Below are 8,950 nucleotides of genomic sequence, written 5' to 3' on the forward strand. Positions count from 1 at the left end.
GTCTGTATAGCCAGGTTCAGGTCTACAGAGGGACATGTGTGGAGAGGTGTCTGTATAGCCAGGTACAAGTCTACACAGGGACATGTGTGGAGAGGTGTCTGTATAGTCAGGTTCAGGTCTACAGAGGGACATGTGTGGAGAGGTGTCTGTATAGCCAGGTTCAGGTCTACAGAGGGACATGTGTGGAGTAGTGTCTGTATAGTCAGGTTCAGGTCTACAGAGGGACATGTGTGGAGTGGTGTCTGTATAGTCAAGTTCAGGTCTACAGAGGGACATGTGTGGAGTAGTGTCTGTATAGTCAGGTTCAGGTCGACAGAGGTATGTGTGTGGAGAGGTGTCTGTTTAGTCAGGTTCAGGTCTACAGAGGGACACGTGTGGAGAGGTGTCTATATTGTTAGGTTCAGGTCAACAGAGGGACACGTGTGGAGAGGTGTCTATGTAGTCAGGTTCAGATCTACAGTGGGACGTGTGTGGAGAGGTGTCTGTATAGTCAGGTTCAGGTCTACAGAAGGACATGTGTGGAGAGGTGTCTGTATAGTCAGGTTCAGGTCTACAGAGGTACGTGTGTGGAGAGGTGTCTGTATAGTCAGGTTCAGGTCTACAGAGGGTCATGTGTGGAGAGGAGTCTGTTTAGTCAGGTTCAGGTCTACAGAGGCACCTGTATAGTCAGGTTCAGGTCTACAGAGGGAGGTGAGGTGAGGTGAAATTGGGTTTAACATCATGCTTGAGAATATTTCGCTAATATGACGACGTGCATGCGTGTGTATGTGTATGTGCAGCTGCTTGTACTAGCCCAGACTGAAACTGGTTCTATAGTGCTAGCTCACTGAGATACCATGCCGCAGTGAAGCATGAATACCCCACTCAGACACATTATACTGACTCCCGTTCAGGTCTACAGATGGATGTGTGGATAGGTTTCTGTATAGCCAAGTTCAGGTCTACACAGGGGTCACTTGATGAGATATAGTCAGGTGACAAGTCTTTAATTAGAAAGACACTGTTACTGAGAGGTCCAGGTTGAGGTCAGAAGAGACGTTGTTGAGAGATAGCACATAATTATTGGCAATGTACCTTCTGAAAGATATAATTATATTGCAATTTTTGCTGAGAATCAGCATGTTGGGTAAAACATTATAACAAGATTTGTCATTATCTCTATGGTTTAAGTCACCACTGGGGCACAAGTGATGAGGAACAGGGTAATGCAGGAACAAGTTATAAGAAAAGGGGCACATAATGGGGGAACGGGCAGAACTCAAGGGTGGACAAGGGCCACAGGTAATTAGAGAATAGTGTGTGAAGTTATGGGGACCATGGGTCATTTGAAATAGGGGCACAGGTGAGCTGAAATTGGGTTTTACGTCGTGCTTGAGAATATTTCGCTCATATGATGACGTGCATGCGTGTGTATGTGCGGCTGCTTGTACTAGCCCAGACTTAAGCTGGTTTTATAGTGCTAGCTCACTGAGATACCATGCCGCAGTGAAGCATGGATACCCCACTCAGACACATTATACTGACTCTGAGCCGACCAGTCCTTGTTGTACCCATTAATGCCGAGCGCCAGGCAGGGACCAACAAGTACCATATTTTAACGTCTTTTGGTATGACACGGTCGGGGATCGAACCCACGACCTACCGCTCTCCGGGCGGACACTCTAACCACTACACCACGGAGGCGGTCAGGGGCACAGGTAATGGAGGAAGGAGGTGATAAGTGGTTCATTGGGGCCTAGTCGGTCATCATGGCTTCAACAGTGGCTATGCTTGACATCACCTTAAAAAATACACATTTTTTCCAGGGGGCACCTGCATAGTGAGCCTAGGAAATAGGGGACAAGGATACAGGTAATGATGGCTGTCCCTTTCTCTGCATTTCTCCCTCGTAACAAATAGTGAACTGTGTCAATATTTTAATGATAGATTGTTAAACAAAAATTCTGCAAAAACCTCACAGAGTGGGTATAATGTTTTGAATATGATCAGCTTTTCATTGAGTATTTTATGTTTATTAGTTTTCGAGTTGGATTGCAATTCATCGGTCCGCTTTTGAGCCAAACGGACTATAGCTATGGTCGACATCACACCTCCGACCTAACTCTCACAGTAAGCAATTTTCCAGAACATAGCTTGATTCTGTTGAACATAAACTGAGTGAGGAATGAATATTTTCCAGATCAAAACAAAACACACATTGTTGAAGATAGACAATTTTAATTGCCATACATTACAACCATGTCGTGAGCAAGTTAAAATGTTACAGTTTGTACAAAAATATCACAGTTAAAACCTTCAAATGAAACATCTGCTAAAAAAGATAAAATAAATGCTGGAATTGAAGAACTGTGGAGGGAACGAATGAACAGACAGATGCACAACAACAAAACACTACAATCATCGCTCTCCACACAGTAGTAGTGAACTGGTGGCACTGAAGTAGTTGTCAGGAAACTTGTATGAGGTAAACAGAGTAAGGTTCCTGTTACCTGTGGCAAAAATAACATATTTTTTTGCTTAAACTTTTCAGAATTAATGAATTATTTGGGAGTTCAGGGTAAGAAATGCTTTGATCAGCAATGAGTTGTCTACACAACTAATATCAAGTGCATCAAAATGTGGAAATATTAGATCAGTTTGTCGGAACATTATTTAGGCCAGACCATTTTTATTTCTTGTTTTACGGATTTTTGTCCTCAGAAAACCAAAAGGCAGGAGGGAAAAAAATAAACATCACTAGTCAAAATAATTTTCCTTTTAAATACTAAAAGTATTTTATTTTGGGCAATTTGTGAAGTTTGTATGGGGCAAAAAACAATCAAAATTTTTTTTTGTGTAAGGTTACATTTTTGTCCAATAAAAACACGAGGATTCTATTTTTTGAGCAGGGAAAATTATTAAAAATTTTTTTCTTATTCTTGAAAAAATATGACTGGCGGATCCGTAAAACAAGAAATAAAACTGGTCTGGCCTTAGCTATGAACACTGTGGAGTATGGAACGGGGCTGGGACAGACGAATCGGGTACTCAGTTCGTGTGAGTCGGGAGTAAGTCACGTGACATGGTCCCAGGTTAGTCACATGACCTGCAATATATTGTTAAACTCCATAGTAACAATACCTTCCTTCTGACTTTCATGTTGACTGAAGATAAAGTTTTCAGTCAAATTGTTCACGCATGTGTCTGAATAGCTTAAGGCAGGGCCTTGGTAAAATAATTCTCAATCTGACATTTGTACCCAAATTAAAACACCTACAGTACATACCTGGGTAGGATCCAGTAATATGTAGTCAAGTATCGGGTTGTTAATTTAGGCGCATTTCCACCCTATAGGTGGAAGTTGTTATCGGTTTGTGAATTCAGTGGCTTGGCAGGGAGGGGCAATAAGATCATAAGCTCAAAGTATGTTACATCGATGCAGGTTGAATCCTACACATTAAGACAGTAAAAACATAAGAGTTAAGGTCGTGAGACGTAGATGCTGAAAGATGACTCTGATATTCGAGATTCTACCACGACTGTAAGCATTCATAAATGACACAGCTGAAATACTTATTTCATTGTCATTCATTTTTACAGAAAAGGTTTTGCAAATGTTGGCGTTTTGTCTTAGCATTGTGGGATAAGGGACACATGCATGAATGTTACAAAGTGTTAGCAGTACATTAGTGGAAGACGTGACATCCGCCTGATGACTGTGAGTGTAATATCGCAACAAGACTAGTTGAAAGTAAAACTGTATCATACTGAAGTCAGGTTACCAACAATATTTTCCTGACCTGAAAAGCAACCATGCTAACATATTTTACAGCAGTTACTAAATCCTTTACACAGCTGAATGTACACAATGCTTTCCACTCAACTGATCATGGTATAATCACATCTACATGGTAACCATGGTAACCTGACATCAGTGGATGATGGAAATAATACAAAAACACACAAAAAACTTGATACTACAAAAAGGATGACTGTGAATATTGAAAACCACACATGATATATAATGTATACAATACAAGATGCTCAACTCGGAGCCAATTACAGACTTCATACCAGTTAACTAAACCACCGAGCGATTGGTCAAGTCAGTGCGGAACACACCCCAATGCTTATCCTTGTCTGCAGTGCAGAGGGTGACTTGAGACTAGAACTATGACTGACAGTCGGAGATGTACCTTCTTGTAACCATGGTAACATGACTAAATCCCCATTAACATTAGTAATGTTCTTCAGGTAAAGCGCCCCGGACCCATTCCACCAAAAATATCTCGGCACCAGGACTGTCATGTCTGAAGTAAAGTATTTAGGTTACGATGTCTTAAATCAGTATAAAAGGACTGAGGTTACAATGGCCTTAGTCTCTTTAAAAGTATCAGACTAACGATTATTTTAGGGCTACCATTGTCATAAGTCTGTATTAAACTATTAAAGTTAGGATAATGTAAGTCTTAGAGTAATGATCATAAGACTGTCAGAAGTCTATACTTTAGTCACGACAATGTAACTCTGAAAGTAACAATTATAAGACTGTCAGAAGTCTATACTTTAGTCACGGCAATGTAACTCTGAAAGTAACAATTATAAGACTGTCAGAAGTCTATACTTTAGTCACAACAATGTAACTCTGAAAGTAACAATCAAAAGACTGTCAGAAGCCTATACTTAAGTCACGACAATGTAAGTCTTAAAGTAACAATCAAAAGTCTGTCAGAATTCTATACTTAAGTCACGACAATGTAACTCTGAAAGTAACAATTATAAGACTGTCAGAAGCCTATACTTAAGTCACGACAATGTAAGTCTTAAAGTAACAATCAAAAGACTGTCAGAAGTCTATACTTAAGTCACGACAATGTAAGTCTTAAAGTAACAATCAAAAGACTGCCAGAAGTCTATACTTAAGTCACGACAATGTAAGTCTTAAAGTAACAATCAAAAGACTGCCAGAAGTCTATACTTAAGTCAACGCACAATGTAAGTCTTAAAGTAACAATCAAAAGACTGCCAGAAGTCTATACTTAAGTCACGACAATGTAAGTCTTAAAGTAACAATCATAAGACTGCCAGAAGTCTATACTTAAGTCACGACAATGTAAGTCTTAAAGTAACAATCAAAAGACTGTCAGAAGTCTATACTTAAGTCACGACAATGTAAGTCTTAAAGTAACAATCAAAAGACTGTCAGAAGTCTATACTTAAGTCAATGACAATGTAAGTCTTAAAGTAACAATCAAAGACTGTCAGAAGTCTATACTTAAGTCACGACAATGTAAGTCTTAAAGTAACAATCAAAAGACTGTCAGAAGTCTATACTTAAGTCACGACAATGTAAGTCTTAAAGTAACAATCAAAAGACTGTCAGAAGTCTATACTTAAGTCACGACAATGTAAGTCTTAAAGTAACAATCAAAAGACTGTCAGAAGCCTATACTTAAGTCACGACAATGTAAGTCTTAAAGTAACAATCAAAAGACTGTCAGAAGCCTATACTTAAGTCACGACAATGTAAGTCTTAAAGTAACAATCAAAAGACTGCCAGAAGTCTATACTTAAGTCACGACAATGTAAGTCTTAAAGTAACAATCAGAAGACTGTCAGAAGTCTACATTTATGTTCCGATGATGTAAGTTTAAATTTAAGTTACAACAACGTAAGTCTTTAAGTAACTATCATGAGATTATTAATAGCTGGAATATCGCTGAGTGCGGCGTTAAACAACAAACAAAACAACAAATAAGTTTATTGTAAGTTACAACGATGTCACTCTTAAAGTATCTATCATAGCACTGCCAGAAGTGTATATTTAAGTAACAATGATGTACATATTAAAGTAACAATCATAAGATAGTTGTAAGTTAATATTACAGCATTGGAGTGAGAACATTATCAGTGCAAAAAATATCGTAGCTCTATGTTATAAAATGGAAGTTACTATATAGTCTTTGTGACATGTCTGTTGTTACTCCATAAAAATGAATCCAAGATCGTCCTGGAGCTAAGATAGACTGGTGGAAAGGGAACCAGATAATTATATGTGACCAAACTGTACAGTCATCTAAGCTGTGACTATCGACATGACAGCTCTACATTCATGAATTCTGTGACTATGAACACAACAACTCCAGCTCAGTTGATCCTGTACACAGACACACCTTGTGACGTGCTAATGTGACACACTTGGGACACACGTCACTACAACACATAACTTGAACCAACCCTCCAGGAAACACTCACACACATATATACTGAGAATAAAAAGTTAGGGAACAGACATAAAGTAGGATAGTATTCTTCGTATCTACCCCTTACAGACTGTTATGAGTTATATCCGTATGACAGCAGGGGCATATGAACGATTGCCTTCACAGTTTGTAAGCATGTGGTAAACTTAACCTGGGTCTTCAAACTAACAAGCTTACACCTGAACGATGGCTTCCCAACACATAGTGTACACCCAGGGGGTAAAATTTCACTTTGTTTGCTCATAAGTCTGAATTTATGTCCTTAATTCATAAACTGTTTAATTCAATATCATTTCTGACTGATTAAGGTCGATGATGGAGTAAGTTTTGAATCCTGGACGTAGCTTGGTGCTGGCAAACCAAGAGTAAGGGAAATATGGGATCAGAGTGAGTGAGTGAGTATGATTTTACGCCATATTAGCAATATTTCAACAATAGCACGGCTGGGGTCACCAGGAATGGGTTTCACGCACTGTACCTATGTGGGGGGTCAAACCCAGGTATTCGGTGTGACGAGCAAATGCTTTAGCCACTAGACTACCTTCCGCCCCACATGGGATCAGAACTATGGCCAGCTGCTAAAACAGTGCTGAATTAACTAAAAACAAGCAGTGTCTGCTTAAAACTGTTGTGTCTGATTACCCAAACTTTATCCAGAAGATCTAAGGTTAAACAAGGGCATTAACATATGGCCCATTACCAACAGAGCCTTCACTTTACAGCTACCATTTATTTGTTACAGGTATAAAAGTTATCCCCCTTGGTCTAATTGCATGACACACACCCTAGCCCTTAAAAGCACTCTATACTTTTTTGTAAAATATCCATACATGTAATAGCCCTCCCTAAACACAGTTAGCAAGGGTCATAACAAACTCAACGGGACTACTAGTTTTAGTTCGTTATAACAGTAGTTCGTTATACGCATTTCAACTAAAATATACAGCAAGTGGTTCGTCAGTTCATTATAAGCGTGTACATTATAAATGTACCGTACAGGCATTATTTTTATTACCCCCTGATGGGGACTGTCACATGTTTTTGCGATTTCCCCCTTTCCCTGACTAGGCCCCAGTGACAAATGACCAGTCCCTTGATTTGGGTTTCAGCATACAGGCAAAAGTCACAGAGTGTTGGTGGTTGAAGATGTCCAAGCGTATTACATAATGGTAAAACAGCATATCACATATACAGTCTCCACACCAATACTAGAAGCAATTTTAATAGGCTATCACACTATCACTCACACAACAGCCCTTACAAGCACTGAAGATCTGAAGGTCAATGCCCTTCAGCAAAGGTCATCTGACCTTGTATACACATCTTTGCATACCATGAAATATTTTGATACATTGACAGTGGTGAGGTTAGTAGTATTAAAGGAGATGTAAATCTCTGTCTGCAAACAAATCTGGCCAACAGATTGTCCAGAACAATGCCGCAATGTAAACGTTGCAACACAATGCGTAAAACGATGTATAAGTTCTGGCTATGAAAGAAAAACACATAGCCACGTAAAGTCGATACAGAAACGGTAAACAGTTAATATTGGACCATAATGTGATATTACGAGATTACGACACTCTGCAGATGGAACTCCAGCATTGAAGGGCTTGTGTCCAGAGCGTAAAGCGGCCTTCACACGGCAAACTTAAGTTTGACAACACATGTTGTTAAAATTATATAAGTTGTCAAACACATGTTGCCAAACTTCCGTGTCATTTGAACGCCATGTTTCTATTGGTGCGGTCACGTGACAATTTTGTTGACTACGATTATATGTTTCTGAACAACATGATTTTTACAACACTTCACATGCCAAACTCGAGTTTGACAACACCGAAAGTTTGATGGAAAATTTGGCAAGAATAGAGACCGATCCTATTTCTCTCGACAACAGTTTGACAACTCTGAAATTGGTGTTGTCAAACTTTAGTTTACCGTGTGAAGGCCACTTAAAGCTTATGAGTCAACTGTAACTGAGCTAAACTCTATCGATAACTGATATTTTCATATTTAATGAAAACGCATATATTATTTAAAAAATCAAATGGAAATAGATTTTACGATATTGGTAAGATATCAGAATACCAGATACCTTCTGCCACCTTTGAAAACTTTAGAGCAGCGCAAAAAATATGGCTGGTAGGTATCTGGTATTCTGTAACTGTACCATAATATTTTGACCAGTAAGAATCAAACCTTTGTCACTGTCATGGTAGAATTTGGACTAACTGGATAAACTAAAGCGATTTTCTTGTCCAGTATTACATTGGACACCACATCAAGCCCTGGACACTATGGAGACAAACCCGACTGCGGAGATAAGGTGAGCTACTGAGTGATGAAACTGATGGACACACAACTTATTGTTGTGCATAATGCCAACAAGAAATGCTTTTCATGAATAATGTTGAGAATAAATAAGAACTTTCATAATGCTGGTTGCCAATAATAGTTTGAACATCAGTATGAATGTAATGACTGACAATGTCTTCTAATTAGGGCTGGCTAAAAGGATTGATAATCAGAAATATCATAGTTCGGATAAATTATCAATGATTATCGATATGAAAATTCGACAATGTCTTTGATAATATCATAAACAATTTTTTGCAATTTACTCACACAATACACACAGTTAAGCCTTTATTCATGTGGTGCTTCTAAATTATGATCAGGGTGCTGTTTTCTTAGTAATCCATAGA

At 38.8% G+C, this 8,950-nt stretch overlaps 1 long non-coding RNA gene across 1 annotated transcript; it reads right to left on the reverse strand.

The window, feature by feature from the left end:
* Positions 1–2,197: 2,197 nt before the first annotated feature.
* LOC124265073 lies at positions 2,198–5,179 on the reverse strand. The gene is made up of 2 exons (XR_006895337.1): positions 5,003–5,179; positions 2,198–4,468 (listed from the first exon to the last, which is right to left on the reverse strand). It is a non-coding gene; the product is annotated as an uncharacterized LOC124265073 (long non-coding RNA).
* Positions 5,180–8,950: the final 3,771 nt, after the last annotated feature.

This window comes from Haliotis rubra, unplaced genomic scaffold (assembly GCF_003918875.1).
Source record: "Haliotis rubra isolate DU_JTF1 unplaced genomic scaffold, ASM391887v1 Scf96, whole genome shotgun sequence".
Classification (NCBI taxonomy): domain Eukaryota; kingdom Metazoa; phylum Mollusca; class Gastropoda; order Lepetellida; family Haliotidae; genus Haliotis; species Haliotis rubra.